The 21,580-nt window shown below is 42.3% G+C and overlaps 1 long non-coding RNA gene across 2 annotated transcripts in view; it reads left to right on the top strand.

The window, feature by feature from the left end:
* The window catches only part of LOC117367115, a 74,927-nt gene that overhangs the window by 42,273 nt on the left and 11,074 nt on the right, over positions 1 to 21,580 (top strand). Inside the window, exons 4-6 of one of the 2 annotated variants that reach the window (XR_004540700.1) lie at positions 13,594 to 13,664; positions 18,568 to 18,601; positions 19,323 to 19,368. This is a non-coding gene — a long non-coding RNA (uncharacterized LOC117367115). Of the gene's footprint in view, positions 1 to 13,593; positions 13,665 to 18,567; positions 18,602 to 19,322; positions 19,369 to 21,580 lie in introns of those variants that run through there. The other variant, XR_004540704.1, reaches the window with a different exon arrangement.

The following is a 21,580-nucleotide window of genomic DNA, read 5'->3' as shown; positions in this document are numbered from 1 at the left end:
GCAAAGCATGGGCCACAGCTTTATTAAACTTATCCATTAATGTATCCACATAAATATATATAACATTTTCTTACATAAATAATTCAGTGTAGCTTAACCTTAACCTTGGAGCTATTCAGTGTTGAACTAGCTCAACTAACAATTTTGAATCCCTTGGCGCTAATCGGTGTCGAATTAGCCCAACTCGTCAAATTCATCACATTCCACCAAACCCCACTTCCCCCAGCAAGACCCGTGGTGTCGCAGAGTCATGCCGGCCACCCATGGCGATTCCACACATGAGCAGAATATGCACATACAATACATAACTTAATAAGCCACACTGTCCACAAATTCATATACACATTCCCACCAAAAGCTGCGACAAAACCCTCCCCCCAACTCACCAAAAAAAACATCCCACCCAAACTGGGAGGGCAGGAGGGGAACCAATTCAACCCTACCTCCCCACCTCTTCCCACACTTCCCATAAATGAATTAACCTGCCAATTTCCCCACTCAACCCAAACTCCACAACCTCCCTTCCAATCAAAACTTCCCCTTCCTACTACCCAATCCTCTCTCCTTAGCACCCCGGCAACCAATCCCATTCCATCATTACAGCTTGTCCAATTCCTACTTCCTAACATTCCAAACCCCCCTCCCCACTGTAATGTCTCTCAGGCTTGGCTCAGCCAGTATTATCAGCCTACAGTGTAAAAACTGTAAGCTCCCTAATAACACAATTTATTATATTAAATCAGACACTCCCTTTTGCTACTTATTTATCTTCACAATCACTAAGCAAACAGCAGCTCTCCATAAATGGGAGCCCGAGACCCTGTGTCGATGGGCGGGAGATAACACGGGGCTGGCAGGTCTTCGTGTCGCCCATCGGCTGGTGTGGTAGGGGGGCGGGGGAGTAGCTGTGAGGTGGGGATTGCGTAGAGGGAGGGTCAAGCATGAAAGTTTTAAATTAATTGGAGGAAAAGATAGGTGGCGCGCGGGGGCAAGGTTTTTTAAGGAGGAGACAGTGGAGGACTCAGCCGTTTGGGACCTCCAGGGCAGTTTTTTAGCGAGAGTGTTGCGGCATGGCGGCGCGGTCGGCGACTGTGGAGGAGAATTCGGGCGACGAGGTCGAGATCTCGATGCGAGCGGGTAATTCTCTTTTGGAGGACCCAGATGAGCATGTGGGTGCCGGGGGTGGGAGAACGCTGGGCAGGCCGGAAAGGCGCTCCAAGTGTTCTGCGCTTTCAGCACTTGCGATTGCTGGCTAGGTGTGCCGTGTGGGTGGGTGGTCTCCTGTAGTGGGAGGTGCGGGGCCGTTGGCAGCGACGAGCAGGGGAGCTGGGAAGAGGAAGTACGGTGGGAGGGTAAGTCGGCAGTCTTTTTGGCCGGAGGGCTGCAGCTCCGAGGCTCCTCGCGTCATGCGGAAGCCAGTGGGGGAGGTTAGCATTGCTCTTCCTCTGCAGCATGCTTCAGGTGTGCCGGTGTGTGACCCTGCTGTACAGTTGGGGTTTCCTAGGGATGCCTCAGGGGTCCGTGAAGGGGAGCTTCGTTCTGCCCCCTTTTGGGGGGTAGAGGGGCCTGTCAGTGTGGAGAGGAGGGTGTTCCAGCCCTCGCCCCAGCCCTCTACTAGTTGGGGGACTGGTGGTTGGGGCTCAAGTCAGCCTGGGCCATGGGGTGCACATTCGAGTTCGCCCCTGTGGTGGTCAGTGCAGCAGGGTTGGGGACAGGGCTTGTTCCCCCCCTCCTGGGGGGCAGTATTGCTTCAGGGTGGACAAGCAGTTCTATGCCTTTTGGGGTGGATGGCCCCGGTTGGGGGGTGTCTGGGGGTCGATTTTCCGGGCGCTGTTTCTGGTCTGTCGGCAGTGCCGGATCCCCATTGGAGTGCAGTTGGATCAGCCCCGGGACCTTCTTCGTGCAGCGTTGGCAGAATCTCGGATCGGCAACGGAGCAAGAGACCTTTGGAATTGGTGGCTGCTGGCGGTGGCGCTGCTGGTCCCTCATGAGATGCAGTGATTGCAGGCCGTGGCGTCACTGTGGCAGAGCGGAGACTGTTGGCGCCAGTGGAGGTTGCTACTGGTGGCATCTCTGTTGCTGAGGATGGACCCTCCATTTTGGGTAATGTGGCGCCTGCTGTGGTTGCTAGGGGGGAAAAGCATAGGTAGAAGGGAAGGGGGAGGCGTCGACGCAGGCGGGATTCATCGTCCTCTTCGAGTAGGTCTTCGTCCTCATCTTCTTCTTCCTCATCAGCATCCTCTTCTCTGGTGGCTGGGCATGTTGGGGAGGGGGGTCCCGCGGGGGGTGTCAGCGCGGTGCAGCAGGGGAAGGGTCAGGGTGTGCCGGCATTGATGGCTTTGATGAACTTTGGGAGCGGGTACCGCGCGACCTGCGGCATAAAATTAGATGGCGCTCCTGTGTAGATATCTTTCGTCTCATGGACGGTAGGGCACATAGGCAGAGTCGGAAGAAGTCGAAATGGGAAGCGAGCTCGGCCAAGCCCTTGCCTGTGGCACGGTCCATTCTTAATTGATTCCTTTATGCGGCTGACTAGTGATTGGGAGTGTGCCCATCCCGGTGATTATGGTTTGTTGTTGGTGTATGCGGACTCGGTGTTGGATGCGTACCAGTGCTTCGGGGGCTGGACATGGTTGAACTTATGATGAGGCATTTCAGGACAAGATGGAAAACACCCATATGTCGTGGGGTACGCAGGATGTCAACCTGTCGCTCACGCATATGTCCTCCAAGTCTGGGGCTGTTCCGATGAGTGGGAGGCATGCGCTGGTGGGTTTCGCGGGCGGCAGGCGGCCCTTTCGGTCTGGGGTAGGGGTAGGGGCAGGGTCCAGAGGGGATTTGTGTTGGAGGTTCAACAAGTCGAGCTATCCATTCTCGGACTGCCGGTTTCAGCATGTGTGCTCGCAATGTGAGCAGCCGCATTCCCTCCTTAAGTGCCCCAAGAAGCCGGCTGGATGATGCATGGGCATTTGGCAGGTTTTGCCTTTTTCTGTCGGGCCTTGGGTTGGGATTGCCCATCGTCTGGTTTCATGGTGCGGCGCCTGCTTCGGGCACTGGGGAGGGCGGTGCCTTGCAGGCCAGACCCTCGTTTGCTGATTCAGGAGTTTTTGGTGATGCGAGCGGGAGTTTCCCCTGTCTTGTTTGTGCATGCGGATGGGGTTCCTCTCTCCAGGTTCCAGTTCCTGGCTGTATTGCGTCTGGCATTGGCGAGATGCGGTGAGGAGCATAATAGCTATGTAACGCACTCCTTTCGGATCGGGCGAAAGGGGGGGGGGGAATCCTGTCTCCTGTCTGTTGCAATTCTTGTTTTGCTTTTCAGGTGCTGGGCGGAGCAGTTCTTCTGTGTGGATCATCGGGCATTCCTTTATTCATTGGGCTGGCGAGCGGGCAGCGTTACTCCCTAGAGGACGTCATCTCGAGCTAGGCCATCTCGGAGTGCGGATATCCTGGTGGGGGCAGCATGGCATGCGGTGGCATCAGCTCCTGCCGCTGTTGTTGCACTTGCGGTCCTGCCCTCGCACCCGGATGTTCTTGTAATTCATTTGGGGGGTACTGATGTAGATGCATTGTCGACAAGACAGTTGGTCAACATAATCAAGGATGACCTGCGGGTGATTTTTGCCTGGTTCCCGGGTACTCGGGTGCTTTGGTCGGATGTTATCCCGCGCCCCCGGTGTCTGGCATCCCGTCGTTGGACCCGGGGTTGGCCAAGTTTAATCGTCAGGTAGAGAAGTGGGTGGAGTCCCAAGGGGGTAGGCAGATTTTGCACAGCTGGGTTGAGGTTGATTGTGGGGGGCTTTTCCATAGAGATCGGGTTCATTTGTCTGACGTTGGGTGGGATTTGCTTTTGGACGATTTTGCGGTGTGTTGCGAGGTGAAACTTTGGATGGAGAGGTAGATCTGGGAGTCATCAGCATATAGCTAATACTGGAAGTAATGGGAGGGGATAAGGGTACTTAGGGAAGAGGTGTAAAGAGAGAAAAGAAGAGGTCCTAAGATAGAACCCTGGGGTATACTGCTAGCAGGATAGCAGCAGAAGAGGACCCACCAATACATACACTAAAGGTGCAATGGGAGAAGTAGTGTCCAAGCCAGGCTGGAAGACTTGAACATCAAGGCTAAAGAATTACCAGAATGGATTCTCTCTCCCACATAATTGAGCTAGAGACTCTGTTCTGTGAATTCAAATAACAGACAAGGAAAAGCCATGTAATAAACAAATAGGTTTTATTGACAGAGCTCCCATTGTCTGGGAAGAGCAAGCCCTCAGAATTTCAGTGTTCTTCAAAGGAAGAAACCAAGGACAAACAGATTTATTCCCTATGTGACATCATTTTTAATAATTATCATGCTTTAGCATACAATGGCACAGTTGATCACATGACTTCCTTTCCAAAAATCCCTTACGTCAATGTTAACATTAAAAGTACATTCTGTTAAGTTTTTAAACCAGCTGGTGGCAGTGTTTCACTTTTTCTTTCTAAATCACTTTTGATCTCAGACCTTTTCAAAATATCAATCATGTCAGTAAAAAGCCAGAAACAACCTAGTCTTGACATCTACATCCTGGCATCCATATGATCTCCCAATTAGCATTGTATTTTTTAATCTACAAGGAACAGATTCTCTCTGTAAAACACCCAAATTTCTTGTTTCTCTGATAACCTTATCCCCATGGATGTATATGAAGAATGGTACATAAATTTATGTCTTAAAAGTCACAAAATCAATCTTCTGAACTTCCGTAGCATTAGCTAAAATCTAGAATCAGCAATTTAGACAGGGAATGCCAATCTGTGAGCTTAATCTCTTTATTACAAGGCCTCAAGGTTGAGTTTCCAATGTAACGTGAAGGCATTTTATTTTAATTTATTCAAGTTTCTAGTTTATTAAAATTTCTTATACCGTCTAATCAGCCTTCTAGGCGGTGTACAATATCATAAAAACATGTAATGACTAAGAAAACACAAATTTAGGGTGACAAAACATTAAACACAATAATTATAAAAAATACTTAAAAAATACTTTAAAAACACAGACAAATGGGAACAAAAGGGAAAAAGGGCAAGAACTACAATAATCAAGTAAAGAAAAAAAAACATTTAGGGAAGAAAACATTAGGAAGGGTAGCTAAAATGAAGTAAAACTATGTAGCCCTGAAAAGGACATTTAGGACTCAAATGCGTCAAGAAAAAGAAAAGTTTTTAATTTTGTCTTAAGTTTGATTCATTCACAATCTCAGTTTTCATATCATCGGTGACAACTGTCACACCTGTAAATTCCAGGAATCTTCAATAGTAGGAAGTAAACCAGGAGAGGACAGATTCATGGAATCCAAGTGAGGACAGCATATCAAGGAATAAGCTGTGATTAACAGTATCAAAGGCAGCAGAGAGGTCAAGAAGGATGAAGGTTGAGTAAAGGACTTAGATATGGTCATGAATAGGTCATTGCAGAGATGTTAGTGAGGGTAGCCTCTATGGATTGTTGAGAGCAAACGCCTGAGTGTAGAGGATCAAGAATCTGTCGAGATGAAAGGAAATCAAGGCAGTGACTGAGAACAGCATGTTCAAATAGCTTGGACAGGAACAGAAGAAGGGAGACAGGGCAATAGTTGAACAGGCAGATGGGGTCCAGCGAGGGGTTTTTGAGAAGCAGCTGTGGGGACAGTTGCAGTTAAAATGGATTTGTTGAGAATATGATAGATAGGAGAGATAACAGTATGTGAGATAGGGTCAAGTAGCAAGGTGGTAATAGGGTCTGAGGGGCATGTAGTAGGCTTGGCTGGTCATAAATTGTGTGTTTTTTTCCCGATGTGATTTCAGAGAATGAAGAAAAATCAGTGGAAGTTGGAGGGTCGAGAGAATGGGACCAGACAAGGGGAGCTTCCTGAGTTGTTTGGGCAAAGGAAGAAGGGGTGCTGTGATTTTGAAGGTCAGGAGAGTGGATGGTAGCTAGAGAAAGATGTGATTCTGCAGTGAATTTGAGGTCAATCTTTGTCATGGAAGTAATCAGCCACAGTCTGAGGAGAGAGAGAGAAGGAGGGGGGTCAGAGTTAGGGATGTGAGTTGGTAGAAAGGGAGTTAGTTGCATGTAGTAGTCCTGTTTGACCAATGTAAATACAGGAGGACAGCATAAATGTAAAGTGATGAAAGTCAGCATGTTTGTGAGATTTGAGCCAACGGCACTCAGCACATTGGGTACAGGAACATAAGTAGTGGATACTGAGAGTGAGCCAAAGTTGAGGTTTGGCACACCTGACAGAGTGAGGAACAGGGGGAGCAAGGGTGTCCAGAGCAGAGAAGAGAATAGAGTTGTGCAATGAGACAGCCTCCTGGACAGACTTGAATAACATAATGGAGGCAAGCAGAGGTGAAACAGTGGTTGAGAGCATGGAAGGATCGAGACTTGAAGATTTCAAAACCTGTTGGTGATGACTGAGGGGGAAGGGGGAATAATTGTGAAGGTGAAGGTTATCATTCAAGATGGGGAGCAGCGAGGTAGAGGTAGAGAGCAGTTGGAGAAAAAGACAAGATCAAGGTAGTAGCTATCCCGGTGAGTGGAGCACAGCTGGAGGTCAAATGTAGAAGTTAAGACAAGAAACTTAGAAGCATAAGTGTTAGTGGGATCATCAGGATGAAAGTTAAAATCCCCAAGAAATGAGGGAGGGAGAAGATGAATCAAGGAAGCCTGAAAGCCAGGAGTAAATTCAATGAGAAAGGAGGAATGGGACATGTTGGGGGGGATGATAAATGACCGCTATCTGAAGAGGTAGAGAGGAGTGAATAGGCAGATGGAGTGGACTTCAAATGAGGAAAGGCTGTGCGACTGAGGTAGGAGAAGAGGTTGGAATCTACAAGAAGGAGAGAGAAGCAGCCCAGCACCTCTACCTCGACCAGTAGGGCGTGGTGTATAGGTGTGGTTTATAGGCGTGGTGTTTGCCTTTTTTTGCCATTAGCATGTGACTATTTTTAAATATTGCCACTTAAGCACTGACTGTCACCTCTTTTGTGGGTAGTAAGAGCTAATGCAGTATCTGTGCACTAACCAGTTAGCACAAAGCAATGTAGAAATGCTAACAAGATAGCACAGGAATGCCTATTCTCTGCCCCTGACGCATCCCCTAAAAAAAAAAAAAAAAATTAGTGCATGATTAATGCATGCATATTTCAAATTTACCACAGAATGCTTGAGCACATCCCTCAGTACTCCATTTTTTTTTTTTTTTTCTGCATTAGGAGTGCACTAGCACCTAACACTAGTTTGTAAAAACACTTTGGGCTCCTTTTATAAAGGTGCATTAGGACCCTAACGCGTGGAATAGCACGCAGTAAAATGCCACGCGCTAGCCGCTACCGCCTCCTCTTGAGCAGGCGGTAGTTTTTCGGGTAGCGCGCATTAATCCGGTGTGTGCGCTAAAAACGCTAGCGCACCTTTGTAAAAGGAACCCTTTGTTCTTTATAATAGTTTCTACCACGTAGCCCAACACTGATATCAGGTTTACTAGTCTGTAATTTCCTGGATCACCCCTGGAAACCTTTTTTAAATAATGTATTGCCTACTTTGCAATCTTCAGGTATTGTGGATGATGTTAATGACAGGTTACAGATTAATAATAGAAAAGAGAAGAAGTGTGGCCTAGTGGTTAGAACTGCTGCCTTTAATTGTGAGTTCAATCCCAGTCTACTCCTGATGATTCATGGACAAGATGTATAATCCCTCCATTGTCCCAGGTACCACAGTAAGATTGTGAGTCTGCTGGGACAGATAGGGAAACTATTTAAGAGTACCTGATTACTGTTCATTTTTTTTTTTGTCACATTTAGATACTAGAGCTCTTCCCCATCCATAAATGAGCTTCCGTAACTAGTTGCCCTTGACTGATGATATCAACTACCTGACCTGATATAAAAAAATTCCCAGTTAAGAGGTAAAATATGCCTTATCTATATATGGTGCTGAAAGTTTGCCACTAAAATTTTGGTGTGAATCCAAGATGCGTGTGAAACTAAATAAGTTAATGAGCCTTTAACTGTCAAATAATTGGCTTCAACAAGCAATTATTGAAGTTAATTGGCACTTTCAATAATGAATAATAGAGTTAATAATGAAGTTAATAATCACTTTGGGAGGGACTGGATTCAGACAGCATGAAAGAGAGAGAAGAAATAACAGCTGATAGATGCTGGAGAGAATTCTCCATTATAAAAAAATAGAAGTCTGATCTGCTGAAAAGACTATTTTAAAAATTTTGTTGCTTAGATATCTGCCCAGTCAACATGCTGGAGCTTACTCCCTCTAGTAGTTTGTTATGGTTGACAGATCTTGTTGATGTATAGTATGCTTAGCAAAGGGTATATATCCAAAATCAAAATCATCCATTGTGCTAACTCCTATACCTAAGGCCCCAGAATTAGATTCATCTTAAGAAGAAAATTTTAGACCCGTTGTTGGAATACCATGGCCTGAAAAACTGTTAGAATTCTGTTATCTCTCAATTAAATCGCACTTTACAACTTACAACAGGGTTTCAGGACTATGCACAGTACAGAATTTTTACTGTTAGAATTAACATCTAAAGCAAAATCCTATCTAAGCAAAGGTAAACAAACTGTTTTGTTGCAGTTTGACATCTCAGCCACTTCTGATGCAATTGAACACTTCCTACAACTTCTAAGGCTAAATGAATTAGTATTAAATGGTGGTGTGCTAAAATGGTTTACAGAAATCTTGGGAAATAGAATGTATGAGATAAGAAAGGGTAATAGGAAGCCCCAGAGCTGGAATGCCTTCTATGGTGTACCACAAGGCTCTTCCTTGTTCCCTCCCTTATTTAATGTGTATCTAAGAGCCTTGGGCATGAGTTTATGCCTTCCCCAAGTGTATTATGACAGGGACCCTGCGCTGAGCCCCTCTAACCCAGAGTCACATGACAGTCAGTTCACCAGTCCTATCCCTGAGCCCTGTGGTAAGGCTTGACACTTTCAGAAAGGCAGAAGAAAGCAGCTCAGCACTAGAAGTTTTAATGCTGTGCAATTAAGAAGCCTCAGCAGAGAACCCCAGAGAATCCATTAAACCATATTTGAGCCTCAGCAGAGAACCCCATAAATTGTTCTCATACAATTTATGGCAAAGACCACTAATCAATTTTTGTAGGAGATTCTGGACCAACTCCATTCTATTTATATCTTTTTGGAAGTGTGGTCTTCAGAATTGCACACGGTATTCCAAATGTGGCCTCACCAGAGACTCATACAATGGCACTATCACCTCCCTTTTCCTACTGCCTTTCCTCTCCTCTCCTTAAGCACCCAAACATCTTCCTGGCTTAGACTGTCAATTTTCTACCTGCTTTGCCACCCTGAGATCATCACACACAATCACCCCCTAGTCCCGCTCTTCTTTAGAACACAGAAGTACTTCGCCTCCTATACTATACTGTTCTATTGGATTTTTGCAGCCCAAGTGCATGACCCGGCATTTTTTTTAGCATTAAATTTTAGTTGCCAATTACCGGACCATCCTTCAAGCTTCTCCAGCTCCTGTCTCAGGTTATCTACACCCTCTGGATGTCTACCCTATTACAGAGCTTGGTATCATCCTCAAAAAGCCAAAATTTATCAGACAGTCTTTCCGCAATAGCACGCAAAGATTTTAAAAAAGATCCAGCCCAAGGATAGATCCTTGCAGCACTCCACTAACAACATATTTTTCCTCTGAGCAAACTCCATTTACCATTACCTTTTGTCTCCTTCCACTTAACCACCATTTAATCTAGCTTGTCAATTTAGGGCCCATACCAAAGGCACTCAGTTTAATTATCAACTGCCTATGCGGCACCATGTCAAAGGCCCTCCCATATCCAACTGTTTGGCCACTCAGTTAAAGAAATCAATCAGATATGTCTGATAAGACCTACCTCTAGTAGCACCATACTTCCTCGAGTTCTACAGTCCATTCTATTCTAGAAATCTTACTATCCTCTGCTTAAGAAGTGTTTCCAATTACCTGTGACATAGTAAGGGGGAAAGGGAGGAGGACCGTACTGGATGCTGACTTGGTAGGGGTGCTGGCACCTCTCCACTCCTCCCATGCCTTGCTCATGCCCTACCACCCACTGAAATCACGTCTGGGTCACAGCCGCAAGCCGGAGGAGCTGCTCATGCTGGCGACGATTTAAAGAGATACGGGGGAAGGGAGAGTGTGAGTGTGTGTATGTGTGTGGGGGGGGGGGGCATCACCCCAGACACCTTCTACCCTCGCTATGCTACTGCTCACCACATTAACAAAAGAAGCTAGTCATTTCCAGCAACTTGCAAAAGGAAATACAGATTACCAATTAAAAATTCCTTCAGTAATTTTCTAAACTCCAAATAAAAGGTCTCTGATCTAATAAAAAGGGAAAGAGTACAGTAGTGTACAGTAGTGAGCTTTTTAACACAGCATCTTCAAGTGACATGCTGCAAATGCCCTCCACTATAACACTAACTATGCAGTAATTGCTTACTATATGTTGGGACACTCCCAGATATTCATGACTTGGATTGGCTGCTGTTGGAAACTGGATACTGGGCTAGAGTGACTCTTGGTCTGACCCAGTATGGCAAATTTTATGTTCTTATGTTAAATTCGAATGCACTTTAATAAAATGTAAGCTAAATTGGTTTAATGAATTGTCATGTATTAAATCAATTAGTGCATGTTAAAAAGATTTACAGCAAAATTAAAAACATTGTAATTAGTACAACTGTGTGAAACAGCTTGAAGAAAGTCTCAAAATTGGGAAAAAGTTCAAATGAATCAAAAAATAATTTGAAATGTTTTGCCCTGTTCACATACCTTTTCAATGCTGGCCCCAAAGATCTTATATTATTTTTTTTATGGCTATCTGATTAATCTTAATTGTATGCCAAGAGTGGATTATAAATTCTGAATAGAAACCATGACATTGTTTGTGGTTACAAGCAGTAACAGGAATAATATAAGTGAACATTACAAGGTTCAGTGGGGGGTTGAATATATGTGCATGTCAATTAACTGAATCTAATTGGGTTTGTTTTGCAGTATTTTTGTTCTTGACATTCAGCATAATATAATCTGTGGTATAATCTGTGAACCTAATCATGCAATGCTTTCCATTGCACTGGAGAATACTTGCAGTTCTGTATAAGGATAAGTGAGTCATGATCTTTTTCAACAATATTAATAAATAATTTGAACTGCCTATCTCTTTTTAGATAGGCAGGGGTCAGCTTGTTGTATTGCATAGACCAGTGGTTCCCAACCCTGTCCTGGAGGAACACCAGGCCAATTGGGTTTTCAGGCTAGCCCTAATGAATATGCATGAAGCAAATTTGCATGCCTATCACTTCCATCATATGCAAATCTCTCTCATGCATATTCATTAGGGCTAGCCTGAAAACCCGATTGGCCTGGTGTTCCTCCAGGACAGGGTTGGGAATCACTGGCATAGATAATATTTTATGATTCTTTGCTTTGCACATCTTGTCTGTATCTTGCCTTGTTACCATTTATATTTGTATTACATTTGTATTTTATTAAGGGCTCCTTTTACTAAGCTGCGATAGCGTTTTTAGCGCATGCAGAATTTTAGCGTGAGCTAAACCCACGCTACGCGGCTAGCACTTATGCCAGCTCAATGCTGGCATTAGCTTCTAGCGCGTGCGGCAATTTAGCTCGCGCTAAGCGTGCGTTAAAACTGCTATCGCGGCTTAGTAAAAGGAGCCCTAAAATCAATAAAAATCTTTGAACTGGAATAAATAATTTGAACTGTTTATAAAAAATAGATTTTTTTTTTTGTTATTTTCTTGCCCTTGCATCATATGCATTCCTGTATGACTTAGAATACCTTCAAAACTATATTCTTTGTTAAAGAGCCCTTCAAGTTAAAAGATTTTCTAAAAGCCTAAGAAATGCATGCCAGCATAGATTCAGGCTTTTTTTTTTTTTTTCCATTTTAAATTTGTATTGAATTTTTTTCACTCAAATACATTTTACAGTGTATAAAAAAAATAACCCAAATATCTTTATGGGTGATTGTAGATATACTATGCTTTATAAATACTTGAATTCTCACTCTTCATCTCTGAGCATTCTGGGTTTTTTTTGCTCAAGTCTCATGTTTTTCTGCTGAAGATATTGTACTGACCACTTAGTAGGCAATTTTATACAAGGCAATTCCATTCAAACAAACCCTGTTTTATATTTATACATATTTATAAATAGACTTTAGAATGACCCCATTAGTCATATTTCCTATAAGGTTAGAAGAGAATGCGCTATGTAGTGTACTAGGCTTTCAGTAAAGACATGGTTTATAAACAAACAGTGGCTTAGTAAGGGGGGTGAGGGGTGGTCCGCCCCAAGTGCTATGTTGGTAGGGGTGCTGGCACCCCTCCTCCTCTCTGCTCCTTCCACCTCTTCCCACTCCTCCCCCTCACCATGCGCATGCCCCTTCACTTCCCCCACACCTCTAGCTGTTCACCTCTGCGAGCAACAACTTCAACGTGTTCCTCACGACTGCATAAGCTCTCCCGCTGATGTCACTTCCAGGTGCCATGCATAGGAAGCGACATCAGAGGGAAAGCTGCCGGGGTTGTGAGGAGCAGGTTGAAGTTGTTACGACTGGGAACAACTAGAGGTATGGTGGAAGGGATGCGCGCACGCAGCGGCGGATTTGGGGAAGAAGCCTTGGAGTAGAAAGGAAGGCAGGGGAGGGAAGCCTCCACTCCGGTCGTCTCTCACTCTCACTATGCCACTGGCTCTGAACCCTAAATTAACTGACTTAGTTAGAAACTGATCAAGTGAGAGGCAACAAAATGTAGTGTTAAATGGAATTAGTTCTGAGAAATGGAAGGCTGCATTTATGTCAAAACAAAAATCAGGAGATAAACCTACACACACACACAATCGGAACCAACAAATAGTGGAGGTTTGAGAACATTGATGTGCAATTTTATTCAACTAATCATAAACTTGTGTGATGGCTCGACATGCACGTGTTTCGGCCTATACAGCTTGCTTCAGGAACCTTTGTAACTCACGATCACAATTTCTCATATAATTAAGAAACTGAAGATTCAAAGTCACTCAGGAAATAAAACGTAGAAGTACAGCCTAACCGAACACCGAATGCATGCGCAGACCATCTATAGGGAAAGCAGATGGTCTGCGCATGCGTCAGGATTGCACACTAGGGATCCGTGTGGTCGGAGGGGGCGTTCCTCCGATCGCCCTCATTTTAATTTTATTATTTTGAATTGGTCGGGCCTGCACGTATCGGCCACGGAGAGCCAGGTAAGTGAATCTAGCCCTAAGTTTGATTTAAGCAGACAGGAGCCTCTCCTGTCTGCTTAAAACACTTTGACTACTTATTAATTTAAACACCAGCACAGAATTTAAGTTAACACATCTGCTGCTGTTATCCCTGAAGTTTTTTTTAGAACTGTGTACATTCTTTAACTTGACTGATAACAAAACAGCATTTACTTTTGGAATTCATTTTCTTGAAAAACACTTTGTTGCTCACTGCTTTTCTTTTTGACTTCTTTCATCACTGTTTCTGTTTCTCAGGCCTCATACTTCAGTAGAAGATGGAAAGGTATCTGTTAGTATTTCATGCTGAGAATTGTGCAGAATTGTGGGTAAGCAAGTGAGTGCATTTGAAAGCATAAAATTCTCAGAACACTTTTTTTTCTAAATGTACAGTCAGTCTGTAACACATAATGTGTGCTTCCTCATGGTATTTTTTGGTTAAGCATAACCATTTATTCTTTTGTTGAAAGTCATGCTGAGCAGAATTGTTATTTATATTTCATGTATTTGCTATTTTCCCTTAATCCAAAGGTTACATCACAGCTATTGTAGTCAACATAAAAACATTGGTAATATTTTAAGGAACACTTTGAAGAAAAAAAAATAAGATGGGACTGGGCATATGGGAATGCTCCATTATCTCTGAAGTACAACAAAATTAAAATATTGGAGGGCATTTGGACTGAATTTAATGGTGAAAATATACCATGTTTTTGTCTAAAATATAAGGCCAAATTTAGTGCAGTATGTATATATGACACTATAGTGTTGTGACAAATTATGGCTTATGGACATATTGGAGATCCGAAATAAGGAGGATAAACAATGGGACACAGTGATACAAGGTGATAAAATATATTTAAATGTTAGGATGAATCAAATTGATTGATGGGTAGTGCTATATACTGTGGAGGCAATTCTGCAACTGGGCACCTTCACTTAGGTTGTCGCTTGCTAGGCCCCTGCCTAGGTCTACAGGCAGCGCTAACAGCGACCTTCTCAAGCTTGGCGTGGCTCCCCCTGGAAAAATGAGGAGGCCCTTCAGGAGTTTCAAAACAGGCAACCAACTGCCTGGTATATTCAGCAAATGCTATGTAGTGCAAATGAAATATGACACCCAGGAGACAATATCCAATCATAAGGTTTGAATTTTATTTGGACCTTCAACTGGTCAATATTCAAAGTAGTCACTTTGATAAAGCATGAAAATAAACTGGCAAAACACAAAAAGGTCAACATTCCATTTTGGTAACAAAATAAAAGTAATGCACAAAACCCTTTTGTTTGCTCTGGGTTTTGCAGCTCCTTGGATAAAGTTCTCTTCACAAGGGAACCAGGTTAAAATTCTTTCATAGTAAAAGGTTTCTCCCACCTTCATACAGGTGAGTGAACTCATGAACTTAAATCAAGAAAAGAAAAATAATAAGTAGCAAAACTTTCAAGCTTTTAGTCCAAAACGTCCTGCACTGCAGATTACTTGTGCTACAAGGCATGAACAGCTTTGAACCAGCAGTAGGAAAATATAATGTTCTTATAACACAGTTAAAGCATACATAAACTGCACTAACTTTCAAACCCTCTCCAACTTGGGTTTCAGAAGTCTGCCACTAGCTCCAGCAGTGTTTAATGAGATTATCTGAGGCAGGGAAATAATGGCAAACTGCTGTTCACTAGATAACACAGTGCAAACCTTTAATTTCATTAGGCTTTAACCAGCCTTAAAAAAAAAAAGAAAGATGTCCTAGCAAAAGAATGTCAGATACAAACATGCCTCCTTTTTTTCCTTGGAAAGAAAGCACCGGTTTTTCTTTCAAGAGAAAAAAACTCCCACAGAGCTTATTTGCAACCAGTCAATGCTTCTTTCTGTTCTTGGTTCATGACTAAATTTCCATGCAGTCCTGTAGCTGTGGCAGTTGTAATGAGAGTTCACCTGTGTCCATTTGTTCTCCAAACTCTGAGCACTGTATAGCTGGTCCCAATAGCAGTTCTTCTTCAGCCATTTCACAATCCTGCCCATTCCATGGTTCCTGAGGGAAGTGCTTCCCCTCAGCTTCCTGTGGTTCCTCCTCCTCCTGTCCTGCCTCCCCTGTTGCTTCAAAGCTTTCTCCTTCTGTAATTTATTGCCCCACCCTCTTCTCCTAGGGATGGGGATGGGCTGTAGCTCTCTGGGATCCAGAACATGGCTCACTTTGGGCTCCCTGCATTGACCTCTCCTTAAAGGAACAGGCTCCATTTTAACAACTGGAACCTTAGCTGGTTTAGTACAAGTTTTACTCTGACAAGAGACATCCTGCTAAGTGATACTAGTCTCATAAGTGTCTTGCTCTGTCTCACTAACAGAGGGGTAGTCAGCCAGTTCCATAACTGTGCTGTTTACCTGATCAGGGACTGTGTTTTATTTCTGCTCTTCCCTGAGACGAAGCCAGGGAGGGCAATGGGTTTGTCACAAGGTGCCCCAAGGCCATGTAGTAGGATCCTATTCTGTAGCATGACCTGGGTGCACAGGTTTATGTTCATTAATATTTATAGACCACATATTACTTTAACATCAGCGCGGTTTTCAAAAATATTTAAAAAGGAAAAGAACACCTTGTTAAAAACAAAATAAAAAAACAAAAAAGTCAATAAATTAAATAGTCAAATAGTTGCTTCAGATCAGACTCCACCCTAAACTAGGGGTCTGTTTTACAAAGCCGTGCTAGCGGCTGCTACGCGGTAATGGCCCCGAAGCCCATAGATTTCGGGGCTGTAAGCAGATTAAGGAAAAGCTAATCCAAAAAGAAAGTTCATAGCATATCTCATTTGGGAGGCAAAAAAAAGCAAAATTATTAATTGATGCTAACCTAATTAAATGAAACGAAGGTAAGGTTAGTTGATGAGCAGATATTGAGCACAAATTCAGGTTGGTCTATACGGAACTAATAATTTTGTCAAATAATCAGGTTGCCCTGATTGTAACACTTTAAAGCTACAGTTAAAGCCTTATACATCAAACGATATTTCATAGGAAGCCAATGAAATTCTTTAAAAAATGGAGAAATATGATCATATCTACGAGCATTAACAAGAACTCTAATAGCTCTATTTTGTATGGTTTGTAATTTTTTAACGGGGTACCGACGGCAACTCAGTATAAATGATGTTATAATAGTCAATCTTAGAAGAAACTAAAGCATAAATAAGACATTCACAACAAGATGTATCGATATAGAAATGAACAGAAAGGATCCTAGTATAATCTGGTATGGGTGTGTCTAATATATAGGCACCTCCAGTTACGTTGACCATAGAGCTAGCATACGTGTGAGAACCTGAATGCAGCCAGGATGCTCATAACTTAAAGTATTCTGTAATTTAGGGCTCCTTTTACTAAATCACAGTAGAGCTTATTATTGCGAGCAGGTGAGAGAAATGCTCTGCTGCTCATTCAATTCCTATGAGCTTCAGAGCATTTGCCTCGCCCACCCATGGTAAGAAGCTCTATTGCAGTTTAGTAAAAGCCAGCATTAAGCATGCTCCACCCATTCTCTGCTCCTATGTATGCTCCCCTTGCAAAAAAAACCAAAACAAACAAACATCCCAATTGGTCCATTAGATGGTGGTAGGAGGCCTACTGCTGCCTACAATCGGGATACTGTTTTTAGAATCAGGCCCTCTGTGCATATAGAAAATCTTGGAATATTTTAGATTCTTATTGATCTCATTCCTAGTAATAATAAAGCTCCTTTCAAGCAAAATAAAGTAATACTCCATCAACAATATAGTTTAATTTATTATCATTGACTTTTCAGATATTTACTACATTACATCTGTACAAAGTTTTGCTCCAAAAACTATTGTATTGCAGACAATTGTTAATTCATTGGCATTTGTTATTGTCTACTCTTATTGAAAATTCAATATTCAAAAATTATTAAAAAAAAAAAAAAAAGCATGCCAGACTTTAGAATACATGCTAAACATAAATTCTATAACAGAAGTTTCATCCAGAATTATTGTTATAAAATACTAGCTTAAGTCTTAATTTAGATCCAAGCTGAGGTAAGTGGGAATTAGGCTCTTAACCCCTAGGTTTCTATATCCTAGCTATGCTTCTGGCCCTCCATGCCCCTCCCACATCCATGGCCGCCTAGAAATTGAGTGCATAACTTCTAGAATAACAACTATGGGCAGTGGCATGCACAATTGTTAATTAGTAACGATTAACACCTTTTTAACCCAATAAGAGCCTGATTCTATATAGGACGCCAGTCTCAGTGGCCGCCTAAGAAACGACTGAGAATCATGTACTGGCGTCCTGTGCAGAATCACATCTGCCCTAAAGAACAGATGCTCCTCCCCCCCAAAAAAATTATTTAACCAGGATTCCCACTCCCTCCTGCTGGGAGAGGCTTTAGGCATCTGGGCCAATCAGGGCCTAAGGCCCCTTCCTGGTGCATCCCAGGATGCACTGGGAAAAGAAAGGCCTGCCATTTTGAAGAGGTAGGCCTGCTGGTCGGAGGGTGTAGACATCCCTCTCACTGGCCTTACTTCAAAAAGTACGGGGTGTGTTGGTGTTGGGGTAGGCTTAGGGGTGCTGGTGGAGGATTTTGTTACTGCACCAGTCCCTACTGGTGGGGATGCACCTACCGCTTCCTTTTCATCTGTTTCCCCATTTTCCATCCATTCACCCCCCTCCCCCAGCAAGTTGTTACCACATGAATTAGCATGCTGTACATGTCACAGCTGAGCAGTAAGAGTTATTGTGGCCATGAGCTAAGAGTTATTGCATGCTAACTTATGCAGTTATGCTTAACACACTTTAGCAAACTATCCTCATAAGGTGGTTTCAGCTGATATCAAAATGAATACGGAGTTAAATGCAAAATACTCCTCAAATTCAATGAAGCTGATTCATATCACTGCTTTCATATGATTGTAAATCTAAAATTACTTACAGAACCTCTGACCAGTTTCTTGCCAGGAGGGAAAATTCCTCACAAGCCCCTTGTTGCTCTTAAAAAAAAAAAAATCAATCTAATCTTACCTTCTGAGATAAGGAATTATTTTATTTCATGAGTAGTCTGTCATTCAGTCTGTGGAAAGTGTGTAAGAAAACCAAACTTTTTAAACATGTCTTATTTCTGTTCATTATATTCTTCTGAGTATTATAAAAGTATTTTAGTCTGTACAACTAATAAAAATACTGGTGCCTTGAAAAATAGTAGTCAATATATATTTTTGTCTTTACAGGACTGCAGCATATAAATTGCTTTTGAGTTTTAGGGTGAGTTTGGAATAATTTATATTCAAAATTCCAGATCAAATCTCCTTTATTTCTGTAGAGATATTCAAAGGCAAATTTAATCTTTTATTATGCAAATATATAATACACAAAGTTCCCTAATGACCTGGAGGAGCATAATCAAGAAACGTCCAAGTCCGTTTTGGGCCTAGGGTGCTAGTCACCCAAAATTGGCAGCATCCAAAGTCCATTTTTGAAAATATGTCCCAAAATTATTTATTTTTAATCGTCTACTTCTATGTCCAGCCGTTTGATCGTCCAAACTGCTAGTACGTCTATCTTTATACTACATTCGCATCCAAAAAATCATTCAAGTCCCAAATGCCTAGAACAAGACCTTTTGGACGTTGAAGGAGCCATCAAAGTGATGGACTGGCCACACAAACATGGCAACAGAATAGTGGGGCACCTTACAGGGCACTGCTGTGAACTTCACAAAAAGGGTGCCCCACAAACATCTCAGTACAACTCCCTTGCAGGTCATGGTGATCCCCCCCCCCCCCCAAATCTATTATACCTTCCTGCCTACAACACCAATAGACCTTGTTGCGGCAGGTGCCACCTATAGGGCAGTACAGTAGGGTTTTGGAGGATTCACTTTTTCCATTATGCATGCAGTGGTTAGAGAGGCTTATGAGCTTGGGCCTTCCTTTCTATGGTTCACTAGCCCATTCCCCAGACTAATTAAGTCACCTTTGTGCAGCTCTACCAGACTTTCCTATGCCAGGTGCTGATGCTCTAGATGCAGGTATGTATGTTTTTATTCCGATTTTTATGGCAGTGTGTGTGTGTGTGGGGGGGTCAGTGATCACTAGGGGAGTACGTGGAGGTCTGTACTTTGTGTCTGCTGTGGTTATCTGGTCACTTTGGATATCTTCTGGTCACTTAAACCTGTTTTTAGATTGCCTAAGTCACAATGTATAAGTTCCATCCAGGCAGCCTCGTAAAACTTTTGAGTCAATTATTTCTAGCCAACTCTCCAACTACTTGGAGAAGTTTTCTATTATATTACCATTTCAACATGGGTTTAGACCAAACTTTAGTATGGAGACGCTCCTATTATCATTAATTTAAAAGATTCAAAATTTACAGATACAAAACAAATGTGCAGTATTGTTGCAATTTGATTTGTCGGCCGCGTTTGTCATCCATCATGACATCTTGATTCGTATGCTATCAGATAGAGGCTTAAACCAAGTAGTTCAGAATTGGGTTAGTAAATTCCTATCACTACAATCCTACGAGGTATATTTGGAGGGTGAGACATCCTCTTTATGGAAATCCAGCTGCGGAGTGCCACAGTGTTCTCCTTTGTCACCGATTCTGTTCATTGTATATATGACTTCTCTGAAAAACATTTATTTCACATCTGCAGAGACTATATTTACTTACGCAGAAGATATTTTCATTTTATTGGAAGTCAACCCCGATCTCAGCAATTTGGTTTTAGCAGCATTCAGTTTCATTTGGATGAATAATGCCCACATTTGAAGTTTAGAAATGCAGCAATCTATACTAGAAACCAAATTGCTTTGGGTTGGGCCAAGATTAGAAATACTCCTTTCCTCTGTTATACTGAAAACAGGTATTTCATTGCATATAGATTTTTTTTTTTTCCAGAATCCTGGGTATCATCCTGGACTCATCACTTAACATTTCACAAACAGATAAATTCTTTGACAAAAAAGTGTTTTTTTCAGTCTGCGTATGTTGAGGAAAGTTAGATCATTATTCCATCAACAACAATTTTTAGTGTTGGTACAATCCACTGTGCTTGCCCAGCTAGACGACTGTAATTCAGTTTATCTGGGCATTAAGCAGGACAGTCTAAAATGACTTCAGTTAATACAAAATACGGCAACTAAACTTATTTTCAGGAAACAAAAGTATGATCATGTTTCCCCTCTGTTGACAAAGCTAGGATACAATTTAAATGTGCATGCATAATCTTCAAGCTTCTCTATGGAATATTTGACCCATTAGTCCCCTTATATTGGAATACCTTTAGATCTTGTCATTCGAGGAATATACAGAGATATAAGCTATCTTTCCCCTCCTTTAAGGGAATTAAATCTGCTGGGAAGCTTAGTCAATCTCTTGTCTTCAAGCTGGTAGAGATTTGGAATGGACTTCCTGACTCTATTAGACTGATAGGCCAGATACAACAATTTTGTAAAGCCCTGAAAACTCTACTGTTCATACAATATTTAAACGGCTTAACTATAGTATCACCAAAATGATAATAATACAGCTCTTCTCTCATGCTCTTCTTATGTACTCTTGTCTTAATTACATGTGAACCAAGTCGAGCTCCACTGGGAGATGACCCGGTATATACATCGAAGACTAGATTAGATTAGATTATCCCTGCAATACAACTATGTCTAGGTCGGCCCACATCCTGCCCTAACCATTACTTCTAAAAGAGCTCTTTCAGCTCTGGGCGCACAGTAGGATTCAAAGGCCTAAAAAGTCTCTGGATACGTCTAAAAACCAGTTTTGATTATCGGTACTTGAATGACCTGTCTTTTAGGTCATCCAAGTGCTGATGTGGGCAGTTTTTTAAACGTTTTCTGTTTTGATTATGAACCTCTTAGGGTCCTTTAAATCTGAATTTATATGAACTTGGAAAATATATATGACTCCATGATTGGATTATTTCTATATAAGGTCATCTCTGATACATTCTAACAGTATATTCAGAGGCCTGGATCTTCTCTTTTATCACTTTTGTTCAAACTATTTATATCTATATACAATACATATATATATATATATATATATATATATATATATATATATACCACCTTAAGTGAATTCCATCAGAATGGTGGTAAATTAAATCCTAATAAATAAATTAAATATTTACAAACACTTTGGCGCTCATTTTCAAAGCACATGGATGCCAAAAAAGTGCCAGATAGCCATTTTTCTGACAAATCCAGCCAAATTGTCATAATC

This window comes from Geotrypetes seraphini, chromosome 1, assembly GCF_902459505.1.
Source record: "Geotrypetes seraphini chromosome 1, aGeoSer1.1, whole genome shotgun sequence".
NCBI lineage: Eukaryota > Metazoa > Chordata > Amphibia > Gymnophiona > Dermophiidae > Geotrypetes > Geotrypetes seraphini.
Note: the sequence above shows the minus strand (reverse complement) of the source record. Positions and strands in the feature narration are given on the sequence as shown.